Source organism: Natator depressus, chromosome 1 (genome assembly GCF_965152275.1).
Source record: "Natator depressus isolate rNatDep1 chromosome 1, rNatDep2.hap1, whole genome shotgun sequence".
NCBI lineage: Eukaryota > Metazoa > Chordata > Testudines > Cheloniidae > Natator > Natator depressus.
Window position 1 is genome coordinate 95,100,177 of NC_134234.1, and position 27,116 is coordinate 95,127,292.

Here is a 27,116-nt window from a genome sequence, read left to right on the forward strand (position 1 = left end):
ATTCTACCTATCCATCAACACTGTTCTCTTGTTGCCATCATGTCTTCTAGACATGTTTCTGAACTTGGCAGCTGTATCTATGCAGGATCCCCACTGGGTGTTCCATGATAAGATCATGCTAAGAATCCTAGCATCGTTCTTGCCTAAGGCAAATTCATCTTTCCATGCCTCACAGAAGATTGTCCTCCCTTCATTCACCCCCAAGCCACAGCAACCAGCAGAAAACGGTGGCTCATGTTAGAGGTTCAAAGAGCACTGAATCAACAAGAACACTGGGCTGCTTGTTTGTCTTCTTTCATCTGAAGTGCGAAGGACTCAGGATATCCAGGTCGTCACTAGCATAGATGGATCAAGCTATGCACAGTAGAGGCATAGAAGGTGTCAGGTGCTCCTATTCCAGACAGCATCAAGGCACACTCCACAAGATCTATGGTGTCTTTGTGGGTGAATAGAGCTTGTGCTTCCACTTCAGTGATCTGCAGGGCAGCAGCGTGGTCCTTGGTTAACACCTTTATTAGGCACTATAAAGTGGACTTTCACTTCTCCGCAGAGACCTCCTTTGGCAGGTGGGGCTCCAGTAATAGCATTGCTGTTTTAGGGAATTAACTCAGGAGAGCGATGTCTTCCCTATCTCATCTTGCTTTTCTTATCCCTCCCTACTTCTGTTCACTGCTTGCTACTTCCCAGACATATCAGAATCGTGGGAGATGCTGGGCTGCAGAATGGAAAATTTCTTACCAGATAGTTTCCTTTCTGCTAACATCATCTCCCATAATTCTGTCCTCCCTGTCTTCCTAGGTTGGCTTCCTAGCCCAGGGACAGTGTTTAATTTTGATAGTTATGCTAGTAGGCCATAGCCCTACTACATAGTTGATTGGTTGGCATTGAAATTGTTGTTACTAATCATATTATGAGTTTTTACACAGCTTTGGAATGAATCATCTGGCATCAGACTGGAGAAGGGGGTATGGTTAGCACAGGCTGTGCTACGGCTTTGAACCACCTCTGAAAACTGCAGACAGGAGGGGGATAGCTCATACGTAGCAGAACTGTGGGAGACACTGATATCAAAAAGGTAAATTTCTTACCTGATAAAATCCTTTCTCAGCTGGGTATCTATGGCCAGACTGTAGTCTCTTTGCGCCACTGCAGCCGTGTAAAGGAACCGAAAGAAATGGATGCAAGGTCCATGTGCATGTTACACTGCCAGCCAACAGTAGGCTGGAGGTGAATGATACCATCTTACTTGTTAGTTTTCATGCGGTGACTTACTGAATATAGACTTCTGTGTTATCTACGGGATGCCGTTACATACTCTCCTAAATTACTGTAGGTGAATAGCAATGTTCATGAAAGGTGCCAAATAGTGAAAAGGCTGGAAACTAAAGTTGCCTGGATTCTGAAGGAACCCACTTCATAGCCATGCCCAATTCTTGCCTTCTTCACTGGCATATCTGCCACCTGTTCCAATTATGATTTTTTCTGTTCATTAGGAATTAGACTGAGGTCAACAATTCACTTCACAAAGGCCCCCAACAGCCTTCACGTGGAAATAATTTTCCATTTCTGCCAACTTGGGCTGGATTTGAACCATTGGTCTAGAGGGGAACAGTTCTGTAGCCCATTACCGAACCCCTAAGCCATTCATTCCTGTTTCATACAAAAATATGTTTGTTGTACTTTTAAAAGTGTTCAGCAATGGGGTGCTATACTGACAATTACATACAATTTTGCATATTAATAGACTGGGGAAAAAATCAAAATTCCATCTAATAGAGGGTACATTCTCCTTCCCACCCACACAAATCAAATTTTTAGAGCCACTTCTAATGAGTACTCTTTCCGGTTTCTGTGCCAATGGAAGGCCATTCACCTCTTTATGTTTGTTGTTTGGATCTTAGTTCTGCACACTAAGACAGGTCAGAGAGCATTTTTATTTGATTTGATCCTGTTTATTAACTGTACTATGTTATGCAGCTAATTTTGCAGATGATACTAAACTGCTCAGGATAGTTAAGACCAAAGCAGACTGTGAAGAGCTTCAAAAAGATCTCACAAAACTAAGTGTTTGGGCAACAAAATGGCAAATGAAATTTAATGTGGATAAATGTAAACTAATGCACATTGGAAAAAATAACCCCAGTTATACATACAATATGATGGGGGCTAATTTAGCTACAACTAATCAGGAGAAAGATCTTGGAGTCATCATGGATAGTTCTCTGAAGACGTCCATGCAGTGTGCAGCAGCAGTCAAAAAAGCAAACGGGATTTAGGAATCATTACAAAGAGAATATCTTATTGCCCTTATATAAATCCACAGTACGCCCACATCTTGAATACTGCGTACAGATGTGGTCCCCTTGTCTCAAAAAAGATATACTGGTATTAGAAAAGGTTCAGAGAAGGGCAACTAAAATGATTAGGGGTTTGGAACGGGTCCCATATGAGGAGAGATTAAAGAGGCTAGGACTTTTCAGTTTGGAAAAGAGGAGACTAAGGGGGGATATGATAGAGGTATATAAAGTCATGGGTGGTGTGGAGAAAGTGAATAAGGAAAAGTTATTTACTTGTTTCCATAATATAAAAACTAGAGGCCACCAAATGAAATTAATGGGCAACAGGTTTAAAACAAATAAAAGGAAGTTCTTCACTCAGTGCACGGTCAACCTGTGGAACTCCTTGCCTGAGGAGGTTGTGAAGGCTATGACTATAACAGGGTTTAAAAGAGAACTGGATAAATTCATGGAGGTTAAGTCCATCAATGGCTATTAGCCAGGATGGGTAAGGAATGGTGTCCCTAGCCTCTGTTTGTCAGAGGGTGGAGATGGATGGCAGGAGAGAGATCACTAGATCATTACCTGTTAGGTTCACTCCCTCTGGGGCACCTGGCATTGGCCACTGTCAGTAGACAGGATACTGAGCTGGATGGACCTTTGGTCTGACCCAGTATGGCCGTTCTTATGTTCTTATATTAATTGATATTATTTAGGCATTAATTAGGGTGACTGTGTGTTCAACATGCATGGTATAATGTACAAAAGACAAATGAGTCCTAATACACTTTCAGTTTTTTTTAAAACAGGTCTGTTCTGCAAATTTAAAACGTTAAATGAAAAAAATAGATGTAATTTTTATTTATTTATGCATAGACCACCCGCTAATGCCAGTACAATTAGGTATGGCATTCTAAATATACAAGTTAAATATTATGGCAAAAAAAGTAATTTCAAAATGCAACCATCTTTACTGGATCTCTGTGTCCCATCTTCCGGGAGCCCATTACAAACACAATCTTCTTCAGAGTTCAGGGCACCATTTCTTTTCATCTCTCTCAGAACTTGTTCCCACAAGCACTGTCAGCATCCACAATCAGGCTCTTACTTTCTAGCTATTATGAGCTTTACCTTTTTCCCCCATTCTTTTTTTTTTTTTCCTCTCCCAGCTTCTTGTTTATTTTGCCTACCAACCAAGTCTTCAGTCTCCTCACCACTCCGACCCGTGTCCTCACCTGCCTTCAGCATTATCCTGGCCTTCACCACGTGCTTTTCCTGCTCCCCAGGTGCTCTGCTGCTATTTCTTATTCACAGTATTTCTATTGCATGTAAAATCCTGTGGCTGCTCTGCCATCCCCTTGTGTAGTCATTTATGTCTCTGCAAAGTGGTTTGGCAATGCTACCATTCTGAGTGGTTAGCATTTCATACCCATTTTGTATTCACCCTGCACAAGTGTCAATGACTGTGCAGGGGCCAGAGTAACAGCCATGTTAGTCTGTATTTGCAAAAAGAAAAGAGACTAACCTTAGAGACTAACCAATTTATTTGAGCATAAGCTTTTGTGAGCTAATCAAGGTCACTACAAAAGATTTTCATTCGATGCATCCAATGAAGTGAGCTGTAGCTCACGAAAGCTTATGCTCAAATAAATTGGTTAGTCTCTAAGGTGCCATAAGTACTCCTTTTCTTTGTGCAGGGGCCAAGCAGTGCAGAATCAAACTGTATATATCTTAACTTTCTTTTTCATTTTTATAGGCCACCTTAGATGTTCTCAGTGAAAGGAGGAAAGCTACTTTGCTATTTCCATGGGGCCAAATTGTTTACACAGTTATGCCTTGGCAATCCCATACATGGAACAAGGTGGTGTGCCAACTCCAGAGGAAAAGAGACAGCCCATCTCCATGCAGAATCTGCTGAGGGAAGTAAGTGTGTGTGTGTGTGTGTGTGAGAGAGAGAGAGAGAGATTTTAAACCATTGCCCCATGAATTGGAATAGTTTTCGTCAGTGAGCTCACTTAAGGCCATTTTTACACACATCAGCCACATCAAACAAAATGGTAGATGGCTTCATCAGCTTGCAAATTTGAATAGTATTTTCTCCCTTTGGGTAAAGCACTCTGAAGAGTTTGTTTAGGTTGGCTAATGAGTATTTTATTCTGCAGTAAAACAGCTCACTGGAAAAGCTGTGGGTAAACATGCAGTCTGAAAGCATCCACCGTTTTGTTTGAGGTGGTAACTAGATCTGCGTGGCAATAGCAGTAAATAGTTTTTCAAACAATTGTTGACCACGTTACCCTCTTTAAGACTATGGAATTATTAATTTTAATCCAAGGATTTAAAATGTAAGAGTTAAGGACGGATCAATATGTACATAAAACCTCTATCGACCATGAAAATTTCCTTCAAGCTAAAACTTGCTATTCAAAGTTTAGAGCATACAAGAGCAAACAGCTTTAAAATGTTTTTCCAACTTCTATGAGTACCTTAAATTGTGTTTTAAAAAGAAAAAATCATTTGGAAGTGTACCAATTTAATTTGCATTTTGGCGCTTGTGTAGCACAGAATAGATTAGATTAAAAACCAAAATTTGGCAAGTGATTAGTCAATTACTTGATTTTACTGCTTTTGGTATTCTGAAAATAAAAATTAACAGATAGGTTCTACTTTGAAAAATGGCCGAAGCACATGTGCTATAACCACTTTTCAGTAACATCCATAGAAGGCTTTCTACAGTACGTGACACATACACTAACATCCTGCACAAAGCTCAAATATGTATTTATGTGATAGACTGCAGTAGCTAACAAAGACCCAGTGGGGGGGGTCAATGATCTATTTTTAATACATACTTTAATGCACTTTTATCTGAATGTAATACAGAGGGAATGAATCTAATTTATAAAATGTAGGAAATTCAGTCACAGCTGAAAGTCAGGGCGCTGTTGTCCCTAAATAGAGTATTTCCATAGAGACGGCAGGAAACTGCAAGTCTGAACTAATAGACTTTAGGCTGGAATGTCTGTTTGGGAAGGTGGATTTGTCCCACCAAGGAGCTAGTAAGGAGTTAGGCTCCCAAACACATGTATTCCCCAATATACCAAAATGATAGGCGCTTAGAAATATCTAAGATTGCATTCCTCCATAAGCCAGGGCCATCCACATTGCACTCTTGTGCCTCTTCACAGCCATCATGGCTCGAATGCCTCCCTGTTGACTGCTACTTCTAACCCCCGAAGAAAAGAGTGTGGTAGATATATGTTCGAAATGACTAAATGTCTGTGTTTGGAATTAGTAAAAACCAAGTAACTTCTTGACCAGACTTCCCCATAGAAGAATGTTCTTTAGGATTAACACTTGAGACTGTGGAGTTTCAGCAGAATAATGATTACGCTTCAGATAATGCTACTCAGATGGAATGAAATTTCCCTTTTGCATCATGTAAATCCCACTTAAGCCCTCAAAATAGAGTTTAAGAAGGACTTAGATGGTGCATAAGCTTTGTGCTAGAACTCTGCACGGGTGAATTTCACTCTGGGTATTTATTACAGGTAACTATATTATCGCATATCTGATGGACAGCACAGAAATGTTTCTGTGAAAGAAATGTGGTACAAGGAAACATAAAGGCCAGTATGATCCACATTATGCAGAAAGATCATTCTCTTCAGAAGTGCCTGTCTTAATCCTCTTTTTCTTTGCCCCCTTGGAAACGAAAAGCACAATCCCAGGCTCCAAGTCTCCCCATTCTCATGACTTCCTCTAGAAAGTTATCAGGGAGTGGGGGAAGGTGCTCTTCTCTCACGGGGATTAGGTGTCCTGACTTCACTGTGTTCCCAGTTCCTTCCTATCTGCGCAACAAGGGATGAGCCAGGGACCGGATCCCTGACCCCCTGCGTCACAGTTTGTGACATTGCTACTAGATGAATGACCTGGTCACTGAATCTATCTGGAATCTATGTTCATGTTTCTGGGACAATGTTTCTTTCATCCAACAGCAGAGGAGATGCTAAATACATACAGGTGATCATAGTTGTACATAAATAAGGGAATTTTCAATGTAATTAACATGTCAGGAGGTAACCTGTTTGAGATGCAAGGGATTTTCTATCACTAAGCTTGTCTTATATATTGAACATTTGTTTCAATTTCTCATATCCAAGCACTGTTCTGAGCTCAAATTATCAGTCCAAACAATACTTAGTTAATAATACAATAAATATTTTCAATTCACATGTTGTATTGTGAAAAAGTTTGGAATAATGGAAGGTATGGGATCAAACTTATGAATTTCAGATGTGAAGGTGAATCCATTCATCAGTTCCATGGACACCAAATCCACCAGGGAATACTGCAATTCTACATGTCATCTGAGTTCTAGATTTTGCATCTGGATCTCCAATTTTGCTTGAAGCCGGTGATTTGGGAGGGGGGATAGCTCAGTGGTATGAGCATTGGCCTGCTAAACTCAGGGTTGTGAGTTCAATCCTTAGGGGGCCATTTGGGATCTGGGGCAAAAATTGGGGATTGGTCCTGCTTTGAGCAGGAGGTTGGACTAGATGACCTCCTGAGGTCCTTTCCAACCCTGATATTCTATGATTAAAAACATAGAAGCAGACATTTTCCCATTGGCTATGGATCTGAGAAGGCTTCAATGCTTACATTATTTCATGAAATGTCAGTTGTAATTTAAATTCCAAAATTAGATCTAAATCCTCAAGGAAAAACATATGAAGGGCAAGTAATCCTGGTCCTTTTTGGCTAAGGCACAATCCACAAACAGGAACACAGACAACAAGGAAGACCACCAGTCTCATTTAATACATGCATCAAATCCATGTCAATAGAAGCTGAGCTGGCACAGCAAGAGCAATATATGGACTTATACTTGCACCAAAGGAAAAATGGTCAATGCAGTGCACTTTTTAGGGTACGTGCTATGGAAAAGAACCCACTATTGGAAGAGTACTGCAATATCTAATCATAACTTGTGTTCAAGATAAGGAGATTCCTCCTCAACTTGATGGACAATGTGCTACAAAAGTATTATCCATATGATTTTGGGATGGACATGTGTGTGGGGGAAAAACTGTGAGGGCCTGGGGAACTTCAATTTGAGTGACATATTCTAGAGTTCTCATGCTGTCAGTACTAAAGTATCATTGGAATTTTAAATATTATAGATGACAGTTTCCTTCCTCAGAAAGTGTTGCTGTCAACACGGGGGAATTATTTATTAGACTTTGTCGTATCAGATAAAGAAGAACTGATCATAGAAGTAAAAATTAATTGTAGCTTAGGTACAAGAGATCATGACTTGATCACATTTATAATAATGATAAGCGGAATAAAGTTGAGAGAAGAAATATATGTACTTGGTGCCTTAATAGGGCCAGTTTCACAAAGCTGGAAACAATTATGAGCCAAATCAGCTGGGAGGAAGAATTTAATCAAAAAAAATTTGAATTACAATTGGGAATCATTTAACACCACGTTACTAGATGCCAAAAAAGCCACAATTGAGGAAATAGGTCTTAATGATTAAAAAACTGACCTGCTTTAGAGAGGACGTGAAGACACCTATACAAAATAAAAAAATAATATTTAACAAATGGAAGAAAGGGGAATTTGATAGTAATATATATAAATCAGTAGTTAGGAATTGTAGAAAATAGATAAGGGAGCAAAGGGACACAAGGAGAAATCTATGGCTAGCAGAGGACTTCAGTACCTCAGCCAGAGGTTATGGGTCTACTACAGGATTGGGTGAATGAAGTTCTGTGGCCTGAAAATGTGCAGGAGGCTAGACTAGATGATCGTGATGGTCCCTTCTGGCCTTAAAGTCTGTAAGTTAAGGACAATAAATAGGAATTTAAAAAATATATTAGGAACAAAAAAGAATCCTGACAATGCTATTGGTCCATTACTAGATGGAACTGGTAGAATTATCAAAGATAATGCAGAAAAGGTAGAAATGTTCAAAAATATTTCTGTTCAGTATTTGGGGGAAAAAGCAGATGACATAGTCTCATCATATGGTGATGATAACTCTTTCCATTCCACTAACTTCTCTGGAGGATGTTAAACAGAAGCTATTATAGACTGACACTTTTAAATCAGATAATTTGCACCCACGAGTTTTAAAAGAGCTGGTTGAGGAGCTCACCGGATCATTAATGTTGATTTTCAATAAATCTTGGAACATTGGGAAAGTTCCACAAAATTGGAAGAAAGCTAATGTGCCAGTTTTTAAAAATGGTAAATGGGATGATCCAGGTAACTATAGGACTGTCAGCCAGACATCGATCCCAGGCTAGTTGATGGAACAACTGACACAGTACTTGATTAATAAAGAATTAAAAGTGGTAATGCAATTAGCATGATTTTATGGAAAACAGATCCTGTGGAACTAACTTGATGTCGTTTTTTTTTTTAATGAGATTACAAGAGTGGTTAATAAAGGTAACAGTGTTGGTGTAATATACTTAGATTTCTGTAAGGCGTTTGACTTCGTACCACATGACATTTGGATTAAAAAACTAGAATGATATAAAATTAAACTGGCACACATTACATGGATCAGAAAACTGGCGAACTGATAGTCTCAAAATGTAACAATAAATGGAGAATTTTCATCAAGTGGGTATGTTTCCAGAGGGATCCTGCTGTTTTAACATTTTTATCAATGACCTGGCAGAAAACATAAAACTGTCACAGCTAAAGATTGCTAATGACACAAAAAATGGGAGAGTGGTAACTAATGACGAGGACAGGTCACTGATTTAGAGTGATCTGGATTGCTTAGTACACATACTGTTTGCTTTCATTCAGTATTTTAATACTAAATGTAAGTATATACGTCTAGGAATAAAGAATGTAGGCCATAGTTACAGAATGGAGGAGTCTACTCAGGGAAGCAGTGCCTCTGAAAAAGATTTAGGAGTCATGGTGGATAATATGGAAGTGAGGTCCCAATGTAAAGCTGTGGCTAAAAGAGCTAATGCATCTTGGAATGCATAAAGAGTCGGGGTCTTAAGTAGAAGTAGAGAGTTATTTTACCTCTGTAGAGGCACTGGTGTGCCCACTGCTGGACTACTGAGTCCTGTTCTGGTGTCCACAATTCAAGAATGATAAAAAAATTGGAGAGTGTTCAGAGAATGATGAAAGGATTAGAAAACCTGCCTTATAGTGATTGAGCTCCTTGAGTCTATCTCTTTAGTTTAACAAAGAGAAGGTTAAGAGAGGAGTTGACTACAGTGTTTAAGTACCAACATGAAGATCAAATATTTGATAATGGACTCTTCAGTCTAGCAGAGAAAGATATAACAGGATCCAATAACTGGAAGTTGAAGCTAGACAAATTCAGACTGGAAATAAAGTGTAACTTTTTGACAGTGAGCATAATTAACCTTTGGAACAATTTACCAAAGGTCATGTTGGATTCTCCATCACTGACCATTGTTAAATCAAGATTGAGTGTTTTTTTTAAAAAGATATGATTTAGGAATTATTTTGGGGAGGGTCTATGGCCTGTGTTATACAGAAGGGCAGACAGGATGATCACAATGGTCCCTTTTGACTTTATAATCTGTGAATTAGATCTGTCAATGCAATCCTGGGCTAGGAATCTACTACTGTAATTTTATTCACAAGTGACAAAGGCATGGCCAGTCAAGTCCATATAAAACTTTTATATCCCACCTCTCCATCATGTGTTTGGTACATGCCTCATACATTACAAAAATGCTATTTTAGCAATGTTTAAGGGTTTTATAGTTTTTAGGTACCTTGGCTATGGGTATAGTTGTAGGGGGCTCAGAAGGAGTCATAAAAACTACCATGAGTGACCTAAAATGTCTTTTTTTGTACCTGCAAGTATCACCATTTAGAGTCCATTAAGTTAGGTGTCCATGGCTAGATTATGTGCTCAGTGGGGCTCTGGAAATCTGTGATATTTTTACGTAAGGAAAAGGTGTGGGCTCAGGACTGAGCTGAATCTTGCTATTTCTCAGCTTTGAGCAGATGTAATTTGGGGGGAATGAGGAGGAAACATTTCTGAGGAGAGACTGATGGTGTTTGAAGCAGCTCAGGGGTCTGGAATGTTCAAATAAGTCTGAGGGGGAGAGGAGATGAATGAATGGGCAGAGTGCAGGTGAGCCTATCAAAAAGGGCATGATTAATTCATTTGTTGTGTCTCTGAAAAATGTGCTATGGGTGTCAGCCCCTCAGGTGGAGTATATACATGCATTTGTGTATCTAGGTTTGTATGTGTGTGTGTGTAACTACATAGTCCCCACATATGTTTCTCTATACTTGAAACCAGAAATGTGTGTTCTTGAACAGCAGTGGAAATACCACTAGGGGGGATTGTTAAGCTATTTTGCATGGGGAAGAAAAAAAAATATGACAACTCTTGAAAATTACTCCAAGTTTTATTATTTAAAATGGTCATTAGACAACTCTAAGCAGCAGCATCATGCTGGAACTCTAATTCAACCTTTGTAAGCAAACTCCTATCTCTCCCAAAAGCAATCCAATGCCTATACACAGGCGTTTTAATTGCAAACGGATTAATGTAGCCTTTGAAGTAATAGCTCTTCCCTCCCCGTACCTGCTTTCAGAGACAGTTGTTCTCACAATACCGTTACAGGCACAAGCTAGAAGCATTGTCCTGATCTTAACATTTAGACTCCAGCACATGGGCAGAGTTCATTCTCAGCTCTTATTTAGTCAACTTTGAAATCTTTAACCACATCCTTAAAATAAATTGGTGGGGTGGGGGGGAGATCTGAGCATTTTCTTTGCAAGGATTATTATAGTGGGGAGGAGTTGCAAGAAGAGGCCAAAGCTGTGACATGTTATTGTTCTGACAGATGCAGTTTTAGGAGTATCGGGGTTTTGTTTTTTAAAGGGAAATAGATAATACTTACTGGGCAGTTTGAATGAGCCGCTCCTAGGATGTAAAAGAATTCCTAAAACAATCTGAATAGCTCGCTTCCTACATCTCTCTCCAAACATTGGGCACTAGGGTCAGTGCAGCCCGAACATTTTGGTGGGGACCTTAGCCAGGATAAATTCACGGTTGTTTGCCATACCGACTGGCATTCTCCCTCCCCCCATACACACAATTGTTTTAATAAATCTGAACCACTATTTCAGTGGAGTTTAGGGAAATCCAGTGCCCACTTTATTTGGCATTACAGCAAATGAAATGAACGAGTGGGTAGTTTTAGGAAGAGAAGTGTAAAATAAAATGAGTAGAAAAATCCTGGATGACAGAATGTGTGTGGTGGGTTTTTTTCCTGCCAAAGCAGAATGTCAAATACTGTCCTTTTATTTTTATTTTTTTTAAGCACGCTAAAAGGAAAATTCTTCACAGAATCTTAAAGAACTTTTTGACACAACAGCTGCAAAATCTATTTTCTAAACAAAGATTTATACATATTTATATGAGCTTAATCCAGATTTTTTTTTAATAAATCATTCTCAGAACTGCAGAGGTAAACTATATGTAAATACCTCAAGTAATAGGCTTGTAGTGCAAATCACATCATTTTATCTTCAATTTTGCATTCGTTTTTCTGGCTTAAAGGTGCATCAGAGATATGCATTTTAGCATATTCAGAACACGGGGCGTGAAATTAAATGTTTGACAGAGTGAGAAAAATATACAGACTTTGGAGATGCCTTAAAAATAGTAATTTATGCAGATCTAGAGGAGTGAAATCATTTGCAATGGAGTGACCCTCTCTCCAGGAATTTTTTGCGCAGTGTTCTTCTCTAATCTCCTGCTGTATCTTCATTTTTCATTGAACTAGCCAGTTTTCTGCGAAGCAGTCTTGTAGATAAGGGAAGTGCTAAAAGAAGAAGAAAGAAGAAGCTCAGTGGGTCCGTTTCCATTGCACTTTTACCCAAGGCAATGGGCAGAATTTAACGGATTCCTTCCAACATATGTTTTTGCCAGATAAGTAAACAGTGTGTGTCGGAAATGAAAAAGCATTTGCAATTTAATGACATTACAGCTCTCAGCTTAGGCTGGCGTGCTGCGAGGCGAAAAGCAGAAAGAGAGAGGAGAGTAGAAAGAGAAAAAGAACAAAGTTCATCTTCCCTTTTGTGCATTTTTATCAAGGAAAATATTACTTCTTTCCCCCTCTTGTTCTCTTTTCTTTTTCTCTTTGCTTTTTTGTCTCACTCATTTACATTTTTTTCTTTTCTCCCCTTTTCTCTCTTCTGTTCACTTTTACCTTTTTCTTATACTGCCACTGAATCATCCCTCCTCCCCCCACCCCATTGTGTTGACTTATTCATCTATTTGGGCCATTCAGTTTTTACCTATAAGAAGCTGTTTATCCAACAATGTATCTTTTTTTCCCCCTGTGTTGTACTCCTAGTGCTATAGCTCCCAGTCAACAGGATTGTTGGGAGGATTATAACGTTTCATTTCAAAGCACTACAAATCTGCTCTCCTTCATTTGGTTCCTGCTCCTGCTTCTTCTGATACTTGTCATTTCATTTCAAATTCATTGCATTCTTTAGTTTTAGCCTCCCAAAAACCAAGCGGCCTGGCACTTAGACCCAACTAACGGTCCTCCAGCTTTGCCTTGGGTTTGAATGGCTGGGAACTTCCTTTGGTAATTGAAAGGTACCAAGTGGGCTCCATTGGTGGACCATCCACATTAAATTTTAGTTCGATCTCCAGTTTTCAAGGAGCCACTTGACATGGAACAATCCTTCCAGTGTGACAGCAACATCTGCTGCTTCTTTGTCTCTTTGATGATTGACTGTGCCTCTGTCTGTCTTTGCACATTTGCATGTGTGTCTTCTAAGCCCCTAATTCAGCCCTGCCATGGCGTTCCGATCCAAAATCCCATAAAAGATCAAGTCCGGTGCCTGTATCAACATTGGAGGACATTACAGCCCAAAACACTCGGTGTGACCTTATTTCAGATACACTTTTGTATCCCGCTTTCTATCCGATGGAACTCATTTGCATATGGAAAAGACAATGGTCAAGGTTGGACAGGTCAACAAGGGCCACTCTAGGACCCAAGGACACCATTTCCCTGAAGCGCACAGCACTGACTGGACACCTTGGATTGTCCCCTTGTCCATAGGCATGTCCAAAGATCAACAAATTAGCTCAGAATACCCAAAGCACCAAGGTTTCCTATGTTGCTTACATCCTGGTTCCCTTTTTAAAGGCTGTGCAGCTACAAATTTTAACGTGGAGCTATCCTAAAAAAAACCCTTTAATTTAATGCCACAGATTTTAACACTAATTATATTTTGAGAATGGTACACAAAAGTCACTTGCTACACCCTAAGGTTAACCTGCAGGTTGGGTGTAATTGAAAGTATCTCTAGCCAGTTGCAAGTCCTATCATAGAGGCACATATTTGAAAAGATGTTTAAAGAATATGTACTTTTCTAAAGACTTGTGCATGTTTTTTTACCATGAAATTACATCTTCCACATCTTCCAGATCCGGTACTTGGTAAGTAAAAAGGGAAATCTGTTTGGACATAAGGAGGTAAAGTAGCTAGAGGTGGTAATTTAATCAACCAAGGATATATTTCACTGTTTTTTCTGGTCTTCTAGGCATTAGCACTTTAAATTCATTATGTCTGCTTGACAGATATATGCAGCCTTAAGGATCTAAAAATGAAATCCAAGGATAGCCTGCTAGAGGACATATATTGAAGTTAAGAGATTAAAATGGTCTAACCATTGCAAACAGAATGGAACATCTCACATTTCTCATACCTTGTAAGCATGAGTATTTTTCAGATGTTAAATACAGTCTGCTCTAATTATATATTTTGTAAAAAAAAACTGCTCAAGAGCCCTAGCTTTCTAACTTTTATATTGATGAAGTGGATATTAGAAAGACAATATTAGCTGCCATGCAGTCTCAAGATGGGGAAGCTTTACATGGGGGATTTTCTCTACCAATAATTTAATAGGGAGGGTGCAGCCGAAGCAGCCTTTCTACATGCTTTAAAGACTCAAGAATCGTGCATTAATTTCCTATAAGGCAAATAACAAAAGAGCCAAATGAGAGAGCGAGTCTCTCTCTGTCTAACTGGGACATGGAGGACTCTGTGTCATTAGAGTAATTTAACAATGTTAATGATCTGTAATATTAATACATCATACTTGAGAATGGAGAAAAGTTGTCATAATTAAATGCATTAAGCTACAATTAAAAAGTCATCTAAGCAGTTGTAAAGATACCAGTGAGGATAAGGCTGTTCATTACATTCCAAACCTCTCTGACCATGTAACTTCCTCACTGGCAGGTTTGGTTACAGGCAGTCCTCCTTATTCTAGCATCAGACATGTCAAAATAGCAGCCACACACAAAGTCAGTGGCATATCCTGTACGGCCTTATCAGCCCTTTCCATCTCCAGCTACAGTTTAACACTTTCTATAGGGGAGTCTGTGCTAGGCAGCATTTTAGCATATCTACTTTAATTCCTCAGAGGGGAAAAAAAGGACAAGCTAGTGAAATACATGTGTCAGGACAGTCTCTCACGAGATTAGGGTCATTTTTTCAAATCACATTTCAAACTACATTGAAATACACCTTTTGATACTGTGTTTAAATGGAGATACTATAGTGTTTAAGCATAAACCCAAGTTATCTACCATCTGATGTCTGATAATCTCTTAATTCTCTTCCTTGCCTATTTGAATTCTCATTTTAAAATGCACAGGTCTGGAGTCAGAAACAGTGTCAGACCTGGAAGAGATAATACAGCCTATGCAGCGATGTATCAGGACTGGGATGAAAGAGGAACAATGATAAAAAATCACCCTATTCTGTGCCATACACTTTATAAACCGAGAATAACACATGTTCTCCGCCCAGAAGATTTTCCAATCTGAAATAATCGCAAGCATTGTGTTTCTCCAGCTTTACATACAGCAGAGAATCAGAGGCTCTCAAAATCAAATTAACAGTAGAAAAAAGATGGGCCTGATTCTCTACCGCCCTGCACATTGTACATACATTTACACCTGCATGAAGTGGGTCTAACAATGCTACCAAAGCAGTATTCTCCACTCACACCATTTACAGCTCTTCTTACCCAATTCGCACTCATTTTGCGGAGATAAAAGGGCTAGACACTACTCCCCTGTAAGTCAATGGGAATCTTTCCATGGACTTTAATAGGAGTTGGACTGGGCCACAAGTGACTACAGTGCAATATAGAGTCAGGGCCTGTGAAACTGACCTTTTCTCACATTGGGTGTTCTTACTTGGATGCTAATATCTGAACTGTATTATTAAATTTATTCATCTAAATTTGGGTGATTGCTGATTATGCATTATATGTATCTTATGACTTTTAATAGACAAACTGTCTATTTGTGGATAATCTAAGCACTATACCCAGATGTACAGACACTCTTTTTTTAAGCTGCATACTATATAATTTTTCAACATTAACTTTAATAAAAATTTTAAATCTGTTCTTTGACTTAAGAATGTATGGGAGAGTCCTCAAATGGTTGAGAGCCAGCATAACCACTTCCTATACCACCCTACTATAGAAGGAATAATTTAGACTTGATTTGAGAACTACTGTGCTCCAGCTAGTCTCGGCTGGTGGACTGACCGCGGGGGCTACAGCCAGCCACAGTATTTTAGATCAGCCCTGAGATTGCTCTAAAATATGCTGGGGTCAGAGCACACTACCACATCCCCTATTCCCCCAAAGTGTCCAGCAGAAAATGAGCACAGCTAAGAAATCTAGCCTTTGATTTTACATCCACAGCTCAACCACTTGGAATGCTTTATGCCCAAACAAAACGGTGTTTTGAATATTTCACAGGTGTTAGGCTGTCCTCCCATTACCAGTAGGATTGAACTGGATCTTAGGAAGCCTTGTCAACATGTCCATTCTCACTGATTCCACTTGCATAGGTGCAGTGTTCGTACAGCTAGAAAGCGCAAGTACTGTACTGACTCAATTAGTCCTCCCACCATAATCCTACGGTACTCCTGCTCTTTCTTTTAGGTGGCAACAGCTCAGATCAGTCATTCTGTCACCTGTCAAACATACCTCATGCACACATCTATAAACTTGTTCCGGGCAAGCCTGAGACCCAACACCACCATCACACACACTCACAAGTTCCATGTAGGCCGGAGAACAGATGGGGTGGTGGATGGTCATTTTTCTCTCTCCTTGATTTACCACTCCCCTCCCTGAGATCCACACAGGCCTCAGAGCAGCTGAGGTACTTAGCCATGGGCAGCGGGTATAATAGGCCAGGGAAGGCTTAGCCTTCCCTGGTGCAGGTGCCCCTGACAGACACCTGGGCTGCGGTGACCCCACCCCTTCCCCGAGGCCCCCACCCACCACCTGCTGCCACCTGCCTACCTGCATTCCACCTCCTCCCATCCCAGGTCCCCGCTGCTTGGCACATCACTTCTCCTCGGTGGCAGGGGAGTGAGGAGGGACACTGCAAGGAAGTGGTGGCCGCAGGGGTCTGGTGGGGGAATGAGGTGGCTCGTCTTGGGGGGAGCAGCTCGGCCCGGCACTGGGCCTCGGGGGGGCTGGCCAGGGAGGGCTGGGGTGGGCAAGCTGGAGCTCCTTCGGGGGGAGGGGGTCTCAGGGCTCCTCCTGTTTTGGGGGGGTGAGTTTCGGGGGCTCTGGCTTGCAGGGGGTGGGGCATCAGGTGGAAGAAGCGGGGCTGGCAGGCTAACCTCCCAAAACTGGGGGTTGACCTGCCACCTATATACTTAGCTGTTTCAGCTCTGCCTCCCCAGCATACCGACACCTAGGAGAATAATGCGGGATACAAACCTACTTACAACCAAAGTTTACTTTGAAAATATTTATAGATTTTTGGGGCACAAAAAGAATAAAACAACAATTGTTAGTAAGCAGATAGAATATACAGAAAGAGAGCAAGACAGCATTCATCAGAATAGCCTCCAGACTCTATAAGGCAACAATTTGCAAGGTTTCCATTGACCTTCTGCCATGATGTCTGCAGGGATTCGATACAGGTGTCTCTTATGACTCATGAGTGGAACCCTAGCCAGGATATCACCATTCAAAGCAGGAACTGGAAGAAAATAAAAATATGAAGCAGTACCGAGTGATTATTATTGTTACTGTTTGTTAACAATTGGCACTTATATTGCACTAGGTTCTATACAATAAAAGAAGGCATAGTCCTGTCCAAAGGCCTTAAAATGTAAGCTGTTTGGAGAAGGGTCCATGTTTTTGTTCTGTATTTGTACAGCACCTGGCACAATGGGTCGTGGTCCATGGCCTGAGCTTCTAGGCACTAAGGTAATCATTAATAATAATGTACATGATAAAAAACAGTAGGAGAAAAGTACAATAACCAAGTAATATTATCAAGGTGATGATTCACCAAATCTTAATGATACAATATTGTGATAATAAAATTTATATATATATGTATATACACATTAGGGCTGTCAAGCGATTAAAAAAAGTAATTACGTGATTAATCGTGTTGTTAAACAATAATGGAATACCATTTATTTAAATATTTTTTACATTTTCAAATATATTGATTTCAATTACAACATAGAATACAAAGTGCACAGTGCTCACTTTATATTTATTTTTAATACAAATATTTGCACTGTAAAAAAACAAAAGAAATAGTATTTTTCAATTCACCTCATACAAGTACTGTAGTGCAATCTCTTTATCATGAAAGTTGGATTTACAAATGTAGAATTATGTACAAAAAATAACTGCACTGAAAAATAAAACAATGTAAAACTTTAGAGCCTACAAGTCCCTCAGTCCTATGTCAGCCAATCACTCAGACAAACAAACTTGGTAACAATTTGCATGAGATAATGCTGCCCACTTCTTGTTTACAATGTCACCTGAAAGTGAGAACAGGTGTTCGCATGGCACTGTTGTAGCCGGCATTGCAAGATATTTACTTGCCAGATGTGCTAAAGATTCATGTGTCCCTTCATGCTTCAACCACCATTCCAGAGGACATGCATCCATGCTGATGACAGATTCTGCTAGATAATGATCCAGAGCAGAGCGGACTGATGCATGTTCATTTTCATCATCTGACTCAGATGCCACCAGCAGAAGGTTCATTTTCTTTTTTGGTGGTTCGGGTTCTGTAGTTTCCGCATCTGAGTGTTGCTCTTTTAAGACTTCTAAAAGCATGCTCCACACCTCGTCCCTCTCAGATTTTAGACAGCACTTCAGATTCTTAAATACTGGGTCAAGTGCTGTAGCTATTTTTAGAAATCTCACATTGGTACCTTCTTTGCAATTTGTCAAATCTGCTGTGAAAGTGTTCTTAAAACGAACATGTGCTGGGTCGTCATCCGAGCCTGCTATAACATGAAATATATGCAGAATGCTGGTCAAAGGACTGAGTGGACTTGTAGGCTCTCAAGTTTTTGTCATGGATATTTTTAGTAAAGGTCAGGGACAGACACAGCTATCAACTTTTCATTAATATATTTGAATAGAAGAGGTCATGATACAACAAAGAGAGATAGAGTCGCTATCTGCTTTTCATTCCTCTGTAGAGTTAGGCAGGAGGAGTTTGTTTATTTGCACAGGGATGACCCTTGAATCCTCCTGAGAGATCTTGATGAACTTCCATGGAGGTACACTGTTATGCTCTGCCAAAGGTTTTTAGGGAGGGCAGCCTTATTTCTTCCTCCATGGAAGGACACTTTCCCACATCAGTCAGCAATAACTTTGGCAGGCATCATTGCAGTAAACAGATTACTGGCATACAGGCCTGGGAGACTTCAGGACACCACCAGCTGCTGTGCTTTGTGTGCCTTTGTTACCCTTAGGCATGAGATATCAGCTAAAACCACCACTACCTGTGACACGTAAGTGCCAGTATTCAGTGCCAGTGCCCTACACGCATAGTTTCATGCAACTGATCAATTCCCGTCTTGTTTCCCTCACCCCTGGTGGGTCCTACTCACCATGGCTTGAGCTGAGAGTGGCACCACTCACAACCACTCCAAAGAAGAAGTGTCAATAAGCTTGTGTTGTTTAACACTTTGGGGGAGCAAGGGAAGGGGGCAGTACTGAATCTTAAGTTTCACCTTCCATTCCTATTATACTGACAATGGTACGTTTATGTGTTTTATCTGTAGCTGCAGCTGTTGCGGCCTTGAGGGGTGAGGAAGGCTGAGGGTTAAGGAGGAGAAAAAGGGAGGACATGGGAGGGCATGTTCTGTGCGATCCTTCAAGCCAGTGCTGCATCAGACCTTGAACAGAGGGCTTGGAGGGTCAATACTGCAGACTGTCAGGAGCAAGAAAGAATGGAGAGGAGAAAGGTACAGGAAAAGCAGAGGGAGATGCACCAGGACATAATGGGGCTTCTCCGTCAGCAAACTCAGATGCTGCAGACTCTTGTGGATCTTCAGGGTCAACAAACCTGGGCTTGTCTCCCATTGCAGTTGGTGGAGAACTGCAGCAGAGAACCTCCCTCCACCCCCCTTCCCTCAGCATTCCACCTGGCCTCAGGGCCTGCACACCTACTCCTACCACTGCACACCAGGTGAAAGCCTGGACAACCGCAGCTCCAAAGACACTGACCTGTGAGAGCCACAGCTGATGTATGTGTAGATACAATGGAGATCAATGTCCTTCCCCTTGTTTACTTTTGAGTTCTTTGGATTTTTTTTTGTAGTTGATTTTGTAAGTGAATACAACTCTTTTGTTTTGAAAGCTATTCATCTTTATTGGTTTACGGCACATGGTGCACCATGCCTGCGGGCAGTGAAAGTAGTGGTCTTGTACACCCACAACCCATAGGCTCGGTGGCAAACAGTGTAGTCATCCTAAATGTACAGCCAGCACCCTCACATTAATGGGTGCCCTGTCAGTGATATTTGTACAATCCCTAATAGGTCCCCAAACTGCAGCGCCAGGTTGAGCACAGCACACCACAGCACACATCTGTGGCTCGCTATTAAAAGGCTCTTTCAAAATGTCCCTAAGCTGTATAACTCCTCGTTGAGCTCATCCGATAGCCCTGGTGTCTGGCTGTTCAAACTCAGCAAACAGGGGCTCTGCCTCCTTCCTCCACCCCTGCAGTAAGTTTTTCCCCTTTGCTTCATTAATATTATGTGGGACACAACACAGCTATAACCATTGGGATATTTTTTGTCCTGAGATCCAATCTGGTGAGTAACCAATGTCAGCGCCCTCTCAATCTAGCAAAAGCTCATTCAATTCTCATTCTGCACTTGCTGAGCCTGCAGTTGAATCTTTCTTTGATGCTGTCAAAGTGCCTGGTGTAGATGAGACAGGGGTTAGGCTGGATCCCTCAGGATCACTGTTGGCATTTCAACATTGCCAATGGTAATCCACCAGTCGGGAAAGAAGGCCCCTGCGTGTAGCTTTCTGAACAGTCCTGTGTTCTTAAAGATGTGCGTGTCATGCACCTTCCCTGACCAGCCAACAATGATGTCAGTGAAGCATCGCCAGTGATCCACCAGCACTAGCATAACCATGGAAAAGTAGCCCTTGCTGTTGCTGTACTCTGCATCCAGGTGCTCTGGGGCCATAATAGGGATGTGTGTGCCATCTATTGCTCCACTGCAGTTCAGGAACCCCATTGCTGCAGAGCCATCCACTATGTCCTTCACATTAGCGAGAGTCACAGTCCTGCGCGGCAGGAGACAATCAATGGCCCTGCACACTTGTAAGATAATGGCCCCCCCACTGTGGATTTTCCTACTCCAAAATGACTTCACAGTGACCACAGTGGTCTGGGGTTGCAAGTTTCCATAGAGTGATCACCACTCGCTTCTGTACTGTCAGTGTAGCTCTGTTTGGTGTCCATGTGTTGGATGGCTGAGAAGAGTTTGCCATAGATATCCAGGAATGTGGCCTTGTGCATCTGAGAGGTCTGCAGCCACTGCTCAGCATCCCAAATCTTCATGGCAATATGATTCTACCATTCAGTGCTTGTTTCTCAGACCCAGAAGTGGTGCTCAACCATTTGCACCTGCTCTGTGAACGCCACCAACCGCCTTGAATTGATTCTCACTGTGTCCCACAGCAAACTGACCACAAGGAAATCGTCATGTTCCCTGCAGTTCTTCTTGCGGCTCTGCAAATACCAGAAGCTGGTGCATCCTGTGCTTGCAATATTCATGACAATAATGCAGAGCTCTGCAGACTCCATGTTTCTGTCAGAGATGGTGGACAGTGACAAGTGCCGCATGGGTTTGTGGGAAATTGAAGGTAGGTACAAAAATTACGGGCTAGAGATGATATTATGGCATTGCATTATGGGGAGTTGGCGCCCTTTCTCACAGTCACTCCTACACAAGTCATTTCTACCCCATCTTGCATTGCCAAAACAACCCAAAAGACAGTGTGCTGAACAGCGGTGGGTTGCACACTGGGACACCTACCCAGGATGCACTGCACTGAGCATCAACACAAGCACTCCTGGTGAGTACGTGCAGTGCCGACGCAAAGAGCCAAGTACGCATGCACACAAGCAATATACTAACTTCAGCAGCTATATGCTAACATAACTTGCATCAGCAAAACTACAGTGTAGTGTAGACATGGCCTAAGGTACTGACAGCTTGGAATGGTGACAAGCTGTCAGTCAGAATGATGTTGATTTACTTTGGGTATACGTGTGAAATGATTAATACCAGATTATAAAGATACAGGAGCGCATTCATTTAACTCACACTATTGGAAGATGCTTCAGCCTTTTGTAGGTGTTGATGGCACTGCTCTACAATACCAGTAGCAGAGATATTGGTATTTGTATATTCTGGAACTAAGCACTCCCCTCTAATTTGGGCTTTGTTTATATTCAGGACCTTCACACCAGTGTAACTACACTAATATTGTTTACATTGGTGCCAAGCCTTAATATAGACACGCTACACCAGATCACAGCAGCACTTACACTGGTGCATCTTAGGGCTTGCCTCAGGGCCAGCCTTATACAGCACTGGAATAAGCCCCTACACTGATGGTATCAAATGGTTCGATAAGGTGTCCTTAAGGTGAGCAAGGCCTTGGTGTTCTCCCAGCCATTCCAGGAAAGCAGGCCATTTTTTCAAAATTAAGCAAAATAAAAGTCATGCCATTTTCTTAACTTGTTTACACCATCAGTTCTGCAGTTAAGAGACAGAATTAAAACTGTGCATTTAGGTACAACAAGTATATTTTTTCTTAAACGTTTGTTTTCAAAAGAGGCCTGGCATCCTGAGAGAGTGACAAGGCCTGTCCATCAGTGGAGGACCCCAAGAGCTACTCTGTGACGACCTTCCAGATGAGAAGGAAAGCACAGGGAGAGGCCGATGGAAGAAGTATGGGATTAGGGGAGCACGTGTGGCTCAGAAGGGCACGCTGCTCCTTCAGGGGAATACTTTGAAGTTTCGAGGGGGCGCTCTTTGGTGAGGTGGCTTTGTTTCTGAAAAAGGGGGAGCTGCTCTTTGTGGGTGAAGCTTTGGTTTAAAAATGCAAGGCCTTCGTGTTTTTCATACGAAGGCTTCTCTTTTCTCAGATTAGGGGAAGCTGCCATTTATGGGAGGGTTTGGTGTCTCCTAGTCAGGGAGAGAGTCTGCTTGGGGGCTTTAACACTGCATATTGGGAGAGCTCCCCTTTGCAATGGGAGCCATGGTGGTACAAAGCAAGGAAGTTATTTTTTGCTGGTGAGACCTTCAAGCCACAAAATGGAAACTGAGAAGATTTTGTGAGAAGCTTTAATGTTTCAAAATGGGGGAAGCACTCTTGCTCGAGGAGCATTGGTGTGTCAAACTCCTACTTTTCCTGGGAGGGCGAGGGAGTCTCAGGGTCACCAATTCTGAGGAAGCTGCTTTTCTTGGCAGTGGAGCAGGCTTCCTGAAGCCTTCACATATGCTCCATTATGTCATCATCATCATCATTATAATGCAGTAGTGCCAATCAGGGTTCAATGCCCCATTGTATTAGGAACTGGACACACATGGAATAAAAAAACATTTGCCGTCCCAGAGAGTTTACAGTCCTCGTCTATGATGCAAGACAATAGGAGGATACAAAAGACAAACATGATGAGGTAAGAATAAAATCATCATGGTTATTATCATAAGGAGCAGTCAAGAAAAGCGGCCGCCTAGCCACTGTTGAGTGTTTTGTAGGTACCATGGCAGAGGTGAGTTTTAAGGAAGGATTTGAAGGAGGACAATTACAAATGAACGGCTGGCTTTACAGAGAGCTCCTGCCATGCATAAGTGACAGCACAGGAGAAAGCATGGGGGCTTGAGGGAAAACTGGTCCACGGGCACTGAAGGCTGTCATAACTGGCAGAGCAAAGGCAGAAGTTGATGTATCAATAGTACATTAGAGTTGATACATAGGATGGAGCTAAGATTGGAAGTGTCTTAAAAGCAAAGACATGTATCTTGTGTTTGATGTGGTAGAGAAAAGGGAATCAGTGATGGAATGCAAAGAAGAAGGTGACATCATAAGGGATGATCCCAGGAGGTAATTTTAGCAGCAGTGGTATGACTGGACTGGAGGAGGGAAAGATTACATTTGTCAAGGCCAGAAAGGACTTTGCAGTAATCAAAGCAATATGATAAGGGGTTTGAATAGAGTTTTGGTCAGGTGGCAAGAGAGGAAAGTCCAGATATTAGAGATGCTGAGTAGGAAGAAGCAATGAGTTATAGACACAGGCTGGAAATGTAGGTGTAGAGAAGGGGATGAATGAGAGATGACACCTAGATTACAGGCTTGAGCGACTGGCTGGGAGATAGATAGTGTTATCTACAGGGATAGTTAAAGCATGGAAAAGCTTTGTGAAAAGATTAAGAGTTCAGTTGCGGCCATGTTGATCTTAAATTGAGCTTTGGACACACACAAGGCACTATCAGAAAGATAGGCCAAGGTTTTAGTCTGGGCTAAAGGAGTCTGAAGCATGGAGATAGGGTCTGTGAGTTGTCAGCATAGAGATGATAGATGAAGCCATGTTTTTAAATATGATCACCTGGCGATAGGATGTAAAAAGAGAAAAGGGGTGGGTGGGTCTCTGTTGGACTTTATTAAAAGGGGCAAGGGAAGGCGGAGGACCCACTGAATGAGTCACTGCACGGCAAAAGGAAGAGAGCCTGGAAAGGACAGGCTCACAAAAGCCAAGGGAGAACAAGATTTCAAAAAGCATAGGTGATGGTGTCAAAGGCAGCTGAGAGGATGAGGATGGGGATGAAGTCCAGGCCCTGAGATATGGCCAGGAAGATGTAATTAGAAAATTTGCTGAGAGCAGTTTCAGTGAAGTGTAGAGGGTAGAAGCCAGACTGAAAAAGAGTCTGGGATGGACTGAAAGAAAAGAACTCCAGAGACCAGCTATAGATTGTGTGTGTAATGAATGAAGAGAACAACAGGAGTGAGATATTGGGTGGAACAGATTTTGCAGTCCAGGTGGGGGTTTTATTGTGGGGGAGACTAAAGCATACATCTGTATCATTTCTGCTTCTAGTAGGAACCGCCAGCTACTGTGACAGGTTCCCCCCGGGGTGCCACCTGGAACTAGGGTACCACTGAGCCCCATGACCCACCAGTCTGGGCTCCCTCTCACACTGTATTGCTGTGACACACTGCAAAGCCCTCCAGCCTGTACTTTCACCACCCTTCATACAGGTAGGGCCACACGCAGCTGCAGTTACATGTAGGTCTCTGACAAGCCCCTGCATAGGAGGGCTACAGTTAAGGCAACTCCCACTCCCCAGGCGCGCACCGCCTCTGGAGTATAAACCCAAAATTATACCGTCTTCTGCTGCACAGGGACCTGTACAGCATAAGCTCATAAAATTTGCCCCCTCATTCAATGTAGAGAGGAATATGCAACAGTCTTTGCCCCTGAGTTATGATTCCCACACACTTCACTCCAACTCACTGGTTTAGATGAAGCAAAAACAAGTTTATTAACTACAAAAGATAGATTTTAAGTGATAGCAAACAGATCAAAGCAGATTACATAGCAAATAAACAAAAAACTCAAACTAAGCTTAATATACTAAATAGATTGGATATGAATAGCAGATTCTCACCCTAAGAGATGATACAAGCAGGCTGAACTTTCTTAAAGAACAACCTGCACTTGCTTTATAGCTTGGAATCCCCAGCTGTGTTTCATTCACAGGCTTGAAATCCCTTTAGCCTCAGTCCAGCACTTCCCCTCTTTCAGTCTTTTTCTTCAGGTGTTTCCAGGAGTCTTCTTGTGTAGCGAGTGAAGATACCAGATGATGTCACTCCATGCCTTATGTAGTTTTTGCATATAGCAGGAACCCTTTGTTTCAAAGCTTGGGCCATGTCTACACTTGCCATTTAAAGCGGGAAAAGTCCCTTTTTTGCGCAAAAACCATGGGAGCATCTACACTTGCCAATGACTTTTTGCAGTGAAACTCAGAAGTTTCACCGCAAAATGAAAACCACCTCCACGAGAGGCATACAGCTCTTACCGGTGATGCTTTTGCAGTGATGTGCAAGTGAAGACACGTTCTTCCTGTTTACACAGCTTTTAGCTTCTGGAGGATATTCCACAATGCCTAGGTGACCACTCTAGCCGGCAGCTCTGCTGCTCTGTTGCCAGGTGAACAGATATCCACGCCTCCCCCTGTAAAGCCCTGGACACTTTGAAACTCCCCTTCCTGTTTTCTTGGCAAGTGCTCACTTATCTGGCCAGGTAACAATGGCTTCTCCAGGGAGCAAACAATCCGCTCCTTGGAGCAATGCTGAGCTAGTGGAGCTTATCAGTGCTTGGGGAGAGGAGGCTGTGCAGGGACCCAAGATGCCCCACGATCATTCCCCCCCCCTTCCCACAAGACCCATCGTCAAACTGGAGAGAGCTGCACTGTGGGATAGCTGCCCTAGAGCACTGCTCTCATCCACAATGTAAGTGCTGCTAATGTAAACACTCTCTGACGCCTGAGGAATTAAATGAGTACACAAACCAGCGCTTTATTTTCACCGGTTCCCTATCACCAGTGAAACTTACAGCGCAAAAACTCTGCAAGTGTAGACATACTCTTGGTCCCCAGACTGGTCTGCGGAAAAATACTGACATCCCAAGATGGTGTCTAGAGACACGTGGTCTTATCACATGACCTTATAGAGTCATAGCAGCCATTACTGGGAGGCTGTCTGTAGCGTTTACAGGAAGGCTCATCACCAGGTGGGAGATCAGCTTCTCCTAGGCAGTGGTCCCCAACCTTTCTTGTGGGAATAACATATTGCTATTCCCAGAAGACTGTGGCGGGCGCCAAACACCCTGCCACTGAAATGCCGCCGCAGAGAAGCGGCAGCGGGAAGAAGCATCGCTGCCGAAATGCTGCCGAGAAATGGCAATGCTTCTTGGTGGCATTTTGGCGGCGGGGTGTCCTGCGGGTGCACAAAAATGCCCCGGCGGGCGCCATGGCACCCACGGCACAGTGTTGGGGACCCCTGTCCTAAGGCCTATTGTTTTTTCCTAATGGCCCTTCCCCACCCACTATCTAGACCGAAAGCATCTTGTCTAGTGGGTGTTACCCAGGTGTTACTACATTTGAAATACAGATACATTGTCAATATTCATAACTCCAGATACAAAAATGATATATGCGTACAAATAGGATAATCATATTTAGCAAATCGTAACTTTTCCAATGACACCTTCACATGACTTATCTTGCATAAAATACATCATCATTATGCCACACATATAATAATATCACTGTGAAGAATATGGGCTGCAGTGTCACATACGGTGAGGGTTTTATTGTGGGGGAGACTAACGCATACATCTGTATCATTTCTGCTTCTAGTAGGAACCTCCAGGCCTCACAAATTTTC

At 42.0% G+C, this 27,116-nt stretch overlaps 1 protein-coding gene across 2 annotated transcripts in view; it reads left to right on the plus strand.

The window, feature by feature from the left end:
• Nucleotides 1-15,698, plus strand: part of GPR180 (G protein-coupled receptor 180) — a 51,275-nt gene extending 35,577 nt beyond the window's left edge. Inside the window, exons 10-11 of one of the 2 annotated variants that reach the window (XR_012640798.1) lie at nt 4,033-4,199; nt 14,991-15,698. The gene's annotated coding sequence lies outside the window, so the exon portion shown is untranslated. Of the gene's footprint in view, nt 1-4,032; nt 4,200-5,824; nt 9,927-14,990 lie in introns of those variants that run through there. The other variant, XR_012640797.1, reaches the window with a different exon arrangement.
• The last annotated feature ends 11,418 nt before the right edge of the window (nt 15,699-27,116 follow it).